The sequence below is a fragment of the Cyanistes caeruleus genome, chromosome 7 (assembly GCF_971803275.1).
Source record: "Cyanistes caeruleus chromosome 7, bCyaCae1.hap1.1, whole genome shotgun sequence".
NCBI lineage: Eukaryota > Metazoa > Chordata > Aves > Passeriformes > Paridae > Cyanistes > Cyanistes caeruleus.
In genome coordinates this window covers 41,472,989-41,483,114 of record NC_141707.1, presented here as the reverse complement: position 1 = coordinate 41,483,114, position 10,126 = coordinate 41,472,989, and the positions used below count along the sequence as shown (strand labels likewise).

At 49.1% G+C, this 10,126-nt stretch overlaps 1 long non-coding RNA gene across 1 annotated transcript; it reads right to left on the bottom strand.

Moving 5' to 3' along the window:
* Positions 1 to 1,027: 1,027 nt before the first annotated feature.
* On the bottom strand, positions 1,028 to 6,898 carry LOC147652345 (uncharacterized). The gene is made up of 16 exons (XR_015288918.1): positions 6,818 to 6,898; positions 6,236 to 6,298; positions 6,114 to 6,157; positions 5,962 to 6,027; positions 5,699 to 5,778; positions 5,597 to 5,626; positions 4,533 to 4,595; positions 4,411 to 4,454; positions 4,177 to 4,324; positions 3,995 to 4,074; positions 3,767 to 3,922; positions 2,820 to 2,881; positions 2,698 to 2,741; positions 2,563 to 2,607; positions 1,295 to 1,338; positions 1,028 to 1,126 (listed from the first exon to the last, which is right to left on the bottom strand). It is a non-coding gene; the product is annotated as an uncharacterized LOC147652345 (long non-coding RNA).
* Positions 6,899 to 10,126: the final 3,228 nt, after the last annotated feature.

The window sequence follows — 10,126 nt, the reverse complement described above, 5'->3', positions numbered from 1 at the left end:
CCCACCAACTCTCACAGACAGACACACTCTGACACGCAGCAGGAGACTAACTCGCACAGTGACTGCAACCCTTATTTGAAACACTCTGCTGAACAAAATGCCCTGAGATATCTTCTCACTGCTGCTTCTCAACATCAAATGGTAGATCCTCAGAAAATAGGCATCAGAGACCTGCAATACAACACAAGGTGGTCAGTGAGGAATTCTATGGTAGCTATGACTCAACCACCCTCTAGGCCCACATATTTTCTACACAAAAACCTGATAGAAAAGAGGAACTGTAACCTTTTATAATTGTTCCACCTAACTCTAACTATGTGCCAGGGCAGGGCAGCTCCAAACCAATGCAGTAAAGTTAAGTTACAGAGGCAGGCACAACACAGTTAAAGTTAAGTTAAGTTAAGTTACAGAGGCAGGCACAACGCAGTTAAAGTTAAGTTAAGTTACAGAGGCAGGCACAACGCAGTTAAAGTTCAGTTAAGTTACAGAGGCAGGCACAATGCAGTTAAAGTTCAGTTAAGTTACAGAGGCAGGCACAATGCAGTTAGTTTTACAGAGGCAGGCACAACGCAGTTAGAGTTAAGTTACAGAGGCAGGCACAACGCAGTTAGAGTTAAGTTACAGAGGCAGGCACAACGCAGTTAAAGTTAAGTTACAGAGGCAGGCACAATGCAGTTAGTTTTACAGAGGCAGGCACAACGCAGTTAGAGTTAAGTTACAGAGGCAGGCACAACGCAGTTAAAGTTCAGTTAAGTTACAGAGGCAGGCACAATGCAGTTAGTTTTACAGAGGCAGGCACAACGCAGTTAGAGTTAAGTTACAGAGGCAGGCACAACGCAGTTAAAGTTCAGTTACAGAGGCAGGAACAATGCAGTTAGTTTTACAGAGGCAGGCACAACGCAGTTAGAGTTAAGTTACAGAGGCAGGCACAACGCAGTTAAAGTTAAGTTACAGAGGCAGGCACAATGCAGTTAGTTTTACAGAGGCAGGCACAATGCAGTTAGTTTTACAGAGGCAGGCACAATACAAGGCAGTCGCAGGCGATGTCTGCCGGGTGAACGTGGCGATAACTGCGGATGCGAAGGCCGGTTCCTCGGACGAAAAAATCCACAACGACGTCAAGAGGCTGAGATGGCCAATGACGTGAAATGTGAGAGAACGAGAAGATGGATTGGAAATGCCCTGCCCGGCAAAAGCTCTGGGGAGCTTGCAAAGAAACCCTCTCCCTTGGCTTCAGAGGGGCCTATCCCACTACAGCCCTGTCCTCTAACTTAACTTCAAAATGCCAACTCACCTGCTCATCTCTGCTCCTGGCCAGGCTCGGGACAACACCGACTCCTGCAAAGACAGAAAAGAAAAAAGCACTGAGTTACTGTCACAATGCACAAGGTGGAAGTCCCAATGTGGTTCCTTTATTCCATCTTGGACTACAAAAGCTTGTCAGCCAACCAGGGACTGAAACAGAAGAAAAACCTCTCAGTCCCACTTCTCATACTCAAAGATCCCCTGTAAAGTTCTGAAGACAGAGCCCTCAAACGAGTGTGGGGTGCTTTGCCCGGAGGCATGTGCTGTTTTCAAAAAATTCGAGTCACCTCCCTTGCTTTCTAGACACTGCTCACCGACGTGGCAGGCTAGGGGCGGCTGAGGCGAAACGTCTTTCCCCTGATAATGACTGCACGATAAACCTGCAACCCCTTCTGTCTCTCAGAATCCTGTCCGTGACACCGATTCGTGTCAGGATCCACAAGGTGGGATTTGTGATGTGGTTCTTTCCTTCTATCTTAGAGAACTAAAGATTAGCAGCAAACCAGGGACTTTAAACAGAAAAACCTCTCAGTCCCACTTCTCATACTCAAAGATCCCCTGTAAAGATCTGAAGACAGAGCCCTCAAATGAGTGTGGGGTGCTTTGCCCTGAGGCATGTGCTGTTTTCAAAAAATTCGAGTCACCTCCCTTGCTTTCTAGACACTGCTCACCGGCGTGGCAGGCTAGGGGCGGCTGAGGCGAAACGTCTTTCCCCTGATAATGACTGCACGATAAACCTGCAACCCCTTCTGTCTCTCAGAATCCTGTCCGTGACACCGATTCATGTCAGGATCCACAAGGTGGGATTTGTGATGTGGTTCTTTCCTTCTATCTTAGAGAACTAAAGATTAGCAGCAAACCAGGGACTTTAAACAGAAAAACCTCTCAGTCCCACTTCTCATACTCAAAGATCCCCTGTAAAGTTCTGAAGACAGAGCCCTCAAACGAGTGTGGGGTGCTTTGCCCGGAGGCATGTGCTGTTTTCAAAAAATTCGAGTCACCTCCCTTGCTTTCTAGACACTGCTCACCGACGTGGCAGGCTAGGGGCGGCTGAGGCGAAACGTCTTTCCCCTGATAATGACTGCATGATAAACCTGCAACCCCTTCTGTCTCTCAGAATCCTGTCCGTGACACCGATTCGTGTCAGGATCCACAAGGTGGGATTTGTGATGTGGTTCTTTCCTTCTATCTTAGAGAACTAAAGATTAGCAGCAAACCAGGGAAATAAACACCAAAACACACACAGCTTGCACCCACCTGTCCTCCAGCATCCTGGGCTGGGATATCTTGCAAGTAGACCACCTAAAATAAAAAAAACCAAGGGATTAAAGTTATAGCAGAAACTGCGACCCCAACAAGAACAACTGCTTCTCTCCACCAACCGAGGCTCACCTTCTATCTGCTTTGCCTTCTCCGCTACTTTCCAGCTTTACTTCCTAGAAATAAATACAAAGAGCAGAGCTGTAACAAAGTGACCGCTTCCAGCCCCGCTGCAAAGTAAAACCGTGACAGACCTTCTCAGGGGAACCCCCTCATCTGGGACAGGCGTTCTGCCAGGAGGTCAATCCATCTGCATCTGAAAGAAAGTTAGGAAAAAAGTCAAAGTGCTGCAGGGTAACTGCACAGCTCCAACCACCTGCTGCCAACATAAGAATACCACCTAGACTCCAACTACAGCCTGTACTACAAGTCTCTGATTACAAGTGCCCAGGACTTATCCTTAAACACCTACAACCGGGCTGGGCACCAGGGCAGAGCAGCTCCAGACCAAATACCCCCAGACACCCGTGACACGTGAGACGAGCGGACGTGACAGGGAGATAAAACTCTCTGAGACAAGAAAGTCCTCACAAGGACCAAGAGAATGCTGAACGAGATGACCAAGGAGGGACCCAAGGAGAGCCTGCCAGGCTCAGATGACCCTAGAGGAAAAAGATGCTAAAGGAACAAGTATTTTCCAAGAACCACAGAGACGGATGCCCGAGAATCCTGTGGCTGGAAGCCTCTGCCTGCCTTTGAATCGGCACAAGTCCTTATCCACTGTAAAGAAACACTGCTGCATATAGCTGTCGACACAGCTGAGAACGAGACCTAAGAAAACATCCGATCACATGCTTCTAAAGACAGATGCAATTCTGATGCCTGTCCGACCTCCCGAATCAAAGCTTCGCCAGCGCCAGGCCGAAGAACGCAAAGATGGGAGATGAATGGAATGACCCCGGGGTTTCTCATAAGCCCCTGGGAGGGCTAAGGCAATAGAGATGTTACACAAGATGCACATAAGACACAGAAGGCACGAGAGACAAGTGACAACACACCCTGGGACTGCTCTGCCCTGTTCGCCTCAGCATTGCAAACCAAAGTGAGGCTTTCCTTCACTGGGGCCTATGGGGTCATTTCCAGAACCTCCCCATCCCCAAAGCTCACTCAAAAACCCAAACCGATCTCAGTCCTGACCCACCGCCCTGCTTTGATCCCCTCTGCGGGCTCCACTTATCTCTCAGATGGCTGAAGATGTGAGTCACAGAGAGAGGCCGGTCAGGAGCCAAACAAAGCCACCTCGCTGTCTGGGAAGTTCTTCTCTCACCTGGCTGTTGTCTCAGACAAGTATCATCACCTATGATAAAGAAAACCAAATATAAGAACACAATCTTAGTGGCATATTCACCAAAACCCAACTCCTACTCACCATCTCTTAGGAACTCCCAGGTCCTCCGGCCACACGCTTTGGCCACGCTCCGGGGTGGATGTCATCGTCGCAGGGTACACCTTGGATAAATGGAGAGGAGGCAATGTAGCATCGCTGAAAGTTGACCGCGCCCTCGCCGCTCCTTGCGACGTCCCCGACTCGCCATGACTCCTCAGCCGCACCTAAAGGGTACCCGGACCGCACCGACACGTGGACAAGGTCGAGGCTTCGTCACAGACTCCGGTAATATTTGCTGGGGCTCACCAGAGAAGCAAACCGGGTCTCCTGACAGGTCAGTGAGGGGGTCTCAGCACAGCATCAGGAGGCAGCCTAAAACACACAAACAAGCAGGGAGTTGCACCAAAAACTGAGACCCCAGCAAGAACAACTGCTTCTCTTCACCAACTGAGGCTCACCTTCCACCTGCTTCGCCTTCCCTGCTGCTTTCTGGCTTTACTTCCTAGAAATAAATACAAAGAGTAGAGCTGTAACACAGTGACCGCTTCCAGCCCCGCTGCAAAGTAAAATCGTGACCAACCTTCTCAGGGGGATCCCCTCATCTGGGATGCGGCGCTCTGCCACGAGGTCAATCCGTCTGCATCTGAAAGAAAGTTAGGAAAAAAGTCAAAGTGCTGCAGGGTAACTTCACAGCTCCAAACACCTTCTGCCAACATAAGAATACCACCTAGACTCCAACTACAGCCTGTTCTACAAGTCTCTGATTACAAGTGCCCGGGACTTATCCTTAAACACCTACAACCGGGCTGGGCGGCAGGGCAGAGCAGCTCCAGACCAAATACCCCCAGACACCCGTGACACGAGGGGACAGGACAGGGAGAGAAAACTCTGAGACAAGAAAGTCCTCACGAGGACCGAGAGAATGCTGAACGAGATGACTGAAGAGGGACCGAAGGCGAGCCTGCCAGGCTCAGATGACCCTGGAGGAAAAAGATGGGAAAGGAACAACTTTTTCCAAGAACCGCAGAGACGGATGCCCGAGAATCCTGTGGCTGGAAGCCTCTGCCTGCCTTTGAATCGGCACAAGTCCTTATCCGCTGTAAAGAAACACTGCTGCATATAGCTGTCGACACAGCTGAGAACGAGACCTAAAAAGACATCCGATCACGTGCTTCTGAAGGCAGATGTGAATCTGACGCGTGTCAGAGCTCCCAAATCAAAGCTTTGCCAGCGTCGGGCCGAGAAATGCAAAGATGGGAGATGAACAGAATGACCCCGGGGTTTCTCATAAGCCCCTGGGAGGGCTAAGGCAATAGAGATGTTACACAAGATGCACATAAGACACAGAAGGCACGAGAGACAAGTGACAACACACCCTGGGACTGCTCTGCCCTGTTCGCCTCAGCATTGCAAACCAAAGTGAGGCTTTCCTTCACTGGGGCCTATGGGGTCATTTCCAGAACCTCCCCATCCCCAAAGCTCACTCAAAAACCCAAACCAATCTCAGTCCCGACCCGCCACCCTGCTTTGATCCCCTCTGCGGGCCCCACTTATCTCTCAGAGGGCTGAAGATGTGAGTCACAGAGAGAGGCCGGTCGGGGGCCAAACAAAGCCACCTCGCTGTCTGGGAAGTTCTTCTCTCACCTGGCTGTTGTCTCAGACAAGTATCATCACCTATGATAAAGAAAACCAAATATAAGAGCACAATCTTAGTGGCATATTCACCAAAACCCAACTCCTACTCACTCTCTCTTAGGAACGCCCGGGTCCTCGGGCACCACGCTTCGGCCATGCTCCGAGGGAGACGCCGTCGTCGCAGGGTTCACCTAGGATAAACGGAGAGGAGCGATGTAGCGTCGCTAAAAGTTGACCGCGCCCTCGCCGCTCCTTGCGACGTCCCCGACTCACCGCGACTCCTCGGCCGCACCTAAAGGGTACCCGGACCGCACTGACACGTGGACGAGGTCGAGGCTTCGTCACGGACTCCGGTATTATTTGCTGGGGCTCACCAGAGAGGCAAACCGGGTCTCTTGGCAGGTCAGTGAGGGGGCCTCAGCACTGCATCAGGAGGCAGCCTAAAACACACAAACAAGCAGGGAGTTGCACCAGAAACTGAGACCCCAGCAAGAACATCTGCTTCTCTTCACCAACTGAGGCTCACCTTCCACCTGCTTCGCCTTCCCTGCTGCTTTCTGGCTTTACTTCCTAGAAATAAATACAAAGAGTAGAGCTGTAACACAGTGACCGCTTCCAGCCCCGCTGCAAAGTAAAATCGTGACCAACCTTCTCAGGGGGATCCCCTCATCTGGGATGCGGCGCTCTGCCACGAGGTCCATCCGTCTGCATCTGAAAGAAAGTTAGGAAAAGAGTCAAAGTGCTGCAGGGTAACTTCACAGCTCCAAACACCTTCTGCCAACATAAGAATACCACCTAGACTCCAACTACAGCCCGTACTACAAGTCTCCGATTACAAGTGCCTGGGACTTATCCTTAAACACCTACAACCGGGCTGGGCGGCAGGACAGAGCAGCTCCGGACCAAATACCCCCAGACACCCGTGACATGAGGGGACATGACAGGGAGAGAAAACTCTGAGACAAGAAAGTCCTCACGAGGACCGAGAGAATGCTGAACGTGATGACCGAGGAGGGACCGAAGGCGAGCCTGTCGGGCTTGGAGGACCCTGGAGGAAAAAGATGCTAAAGGAACAACTTTTTCCAAGAACCGCAGAGACGGATGCCTGAGAATCCTATGGCTGGAAGCCTCTGCCTGCCTTTGAATTGACACAAGTCCTTATCCACTGTAAAGAAACACTGCTACATATAGCTGTTGACACAGCTGATAACAAGACCTAAAAAAACATACTATCACATGCTTCTAAAGACAGATGCGATTCTGACGGGTGTCCGAGCTCCAGTATCGAAGTTTCGCCGGCATCGGGCCGAGGATCTCAAAGATGGGAGATGAATGGAAGGATCTTGGGTTTCTCATAAGCGCCTGGGAGGGCTAAGGCAAGAGACACATTGCACAAGATGCACAGAATATACAGAAAGAACAAGAGACAAGTAACAACCCACCCTGGGACTGCTCTGCCCTGCCCACCTCAGCATTGTTAGCTAAAGTGAGCCTTTCCCTCACTGTGGACCCAGAGGCCATTTCTCAAACCTTCCCCTCCCCATAGCTGACTCAAAACCCCTAAATGGTGTGAATCCTACCCCACCGCCCTGCTTTGATCCCCTCTGTGACCATGGCCCTTGACTTATCTCTCCAAAGTGAATCTGTGCGAGAGGCCAATCTGCTGCTAAGGACAGCTGCTGCAGGGGCGGTTCCCTTTTGTGTTACAATGAATCTGCTGAGAAAATCTGAAGTATCGCACTTGACGTGGCCTAGAACTTCTGGAAATTGCAATCCTCCTAAAAAAAAAAAAAGCCAAGAAGAAGAGTCATGATAAAAGCATCTTATTTCCCCTGAACCCCCAACCCAAAATCATGAGCTTAAATACTCCCTGTGTTCAATATTGTTTTCTTCAAGGTGTTTTCAAAGCTTTGGCTGCTGCAAATGCCCAAAAGATGCCTGCTCTTAGCAGGCTAAAGTAAATTGAAAGAGCTGCTTCACTGAAATGAGAGAGGAGCTCTTTACCCCCACTGATTCCCCTGGAGGGAATAATGCCCCTTAGCACAGCCTGGGGTTAATATACCCCTAATTGGGCCCGCCTCTTTTTCCCACGATGCCTGGGAAAGGGGAGGCGGCAAATCCCACCGGGTATAAAAGCCCTCAGAGGGACCCTAGCTGTTTGGCTCCTCTGAGTTAAATTTGAGGCAAGAAGCTCCATGTAGCAGAAGACTCTTTAGGAAAAAACAGTGTTTTCTTTTTTGCTACGGTTACTCCAAACAATGAAGCAAAGAAAAAAAAAAGGTAAGAAGAAAAACTTTGTGTTTCAGCAGTGTTGCTAGCTAAGTTGGATAATTTATACACTTGCATAATTATGTTTCAGTGATTACTAAGTAGCATTGCACCTGTGATTAACTAGAGTGGAGAAGAATAGTATTGATTCAAATGGTGTCTCATAGGGACCTTTAATCAGGGCTCTCTACATTCTGAATAAAAATAAGAAAAAGAATGGACTCCCAGGTGCCATTACCATTACATACCTGCTGGCCTCGCTCCCGTTGCAGATATTTGGTGCCAGGGTGTGCGTAAAAGTGCCCTAAAATGTAGCTTTAAACCCTTGAAATTCTGGAAAAGGCAAAGCTTAAAATGAGCAAATGGGACAGCTAACTCCATTTAAACAGATACAGTGGTAAATAAATGGCTTCTCCCCGTTAATTTAAACCCCTCAAATATTGGGGAAAAGAGTGGTTTTCCTCGCTTTAAATCTCTCTGTTGATGGAAAAGGGGGCATTTTTCCCTTAATTCAGATGCATAAAAAAGCATCATCCATGCTTTCCCTTTCCACTTAAAGTGGAAAAAAATAGAAAATGGGCAGTCTCTATCAATTAATACTTCTAACAGCACAGAAAAGGCAGAGTTACCTCCAATTGAGACTACTAAAATTGCAGGGAAAGTGGATTTCTCTTCAATTTGAACACAGGCAACGGTGGAAAAGGAAGCTTTTTCCCTCAGCTAAAACCCCTTTTTTCCTGATAACCCATCCCTTCTTTGGGGCGCTGAAAAAGGAGTGCTGAGGTGGAAGAGCAAAGATGAAAACTGGTGCCTTTTCCCCCCCCGCCCCACCCGATTCCCCGGGGAGCGTGCATGCTGCCCCACCCACTCAGAGGTCACCGCTCAGCAGGACGGGCTTTTCCCTCAGCTTTCTCTTAAAGTGACACTTCCCACCGGGGTAGAACCGGCTGCTCCCCACGTCGCTGCTGGGTGCCGTGACCCTCGTTCCCAGAGAAACTCCCAGGATGCCCCCGCTGGCCCCTCTGGCGGCTCCCTGCACAGGTCTACCCAGGTTACCTCCTGAAAACTGCCTCTGCCGTGAGCTGCTCCCTTCTCGTCCTCACCAGTCACGCCTGGAGCTGCTGCACCTTGGGGTGGGGGTGGGGCGGAGAAAGGTACTGCCGGTCATTCCCTCCTCTACGTGTCCCGCTGTCCGTTCCCGAAACGCTGGGGTGCTAGGCTTCCATTTCCGTGATAGAGAACCGGCCTCCTCCTCCGGGTGCCGAGGCTGAAATTGATATTCTGCCACATAAATCCCCTGCGTGCTGGCTTTGTGATTACTGAGGAAATTGCTCACAGGGTACTAGGCGATTACCGGTTACTGACTTCTGCTTCCCTTGAGCGGTGGGGGATTTGGCTGGCTTGTTTAAGGGTAATCCTGACCAAACCCGAGCGCCCCTGTCACTGCTCTGCCCTGAATTTCAGTGAAATATCAATATAGTTTATAAATGCTCCCTGTGGTCACCGCTCAGTCTTTCCCCGCGCAGCCACGGGGACCAGGCTTGCTCTGTTCCTTTGATGCCGGCCCTGGGGGTCCCGCCTGGATGCTGGTGTCAGAGACACGAGCTGCGGAATGCTAAAAATACTGCCTTTTAAAGTGAAAATTCTATTAAGCCCATCTAAAATGATCAAAATAACTACGTGTATTAATAATTGCTGGGTAAAGCTTTTCAGGGAAGAAAATAGCCGTTTTGGTAGTGCGGATCCCGTTTTGACGATATTTCATTCTTTTGGGTTTGGGAATCCTGCCAGTATAACACATCTGAGAATTAGTATTTTGTAATTGGATATTTTGAAATGGGGTGATTTTCATATTTTGGAACTTGATAGTTTACTATTTTGAAACGGAATCATTTTGGTATTTTGGAACCCGCTATTCTGGTATTTTGCTATTGGGTTATTTGAAAAATTTGCAACTCGGTGATGGGAAACTGGGTTACGCTGGTATTTTTGGACTAGTTCTGGAATCTTAGAAGTGGGTTACATTGGTATTTCTGCATTTGCTATTTTGGGAATTGGAAACTGGGGGGTTTTTTGGGTACTTTGGAAATGGTTATTCTGGTATTTTAAAACTGAGCTTTTGGAATCTAGTTCTTTGCTGTTTTGAAATTTGGGGTACTATTTACTTGAAATCAGGTTATTCTGGCATTTTGGAACGCAGTTTTTCTAGGCTTTGTTTTGGTGTTTTGCGACATGACCTTTTTTAGTGTTACCATTTCCATTTATGATAGT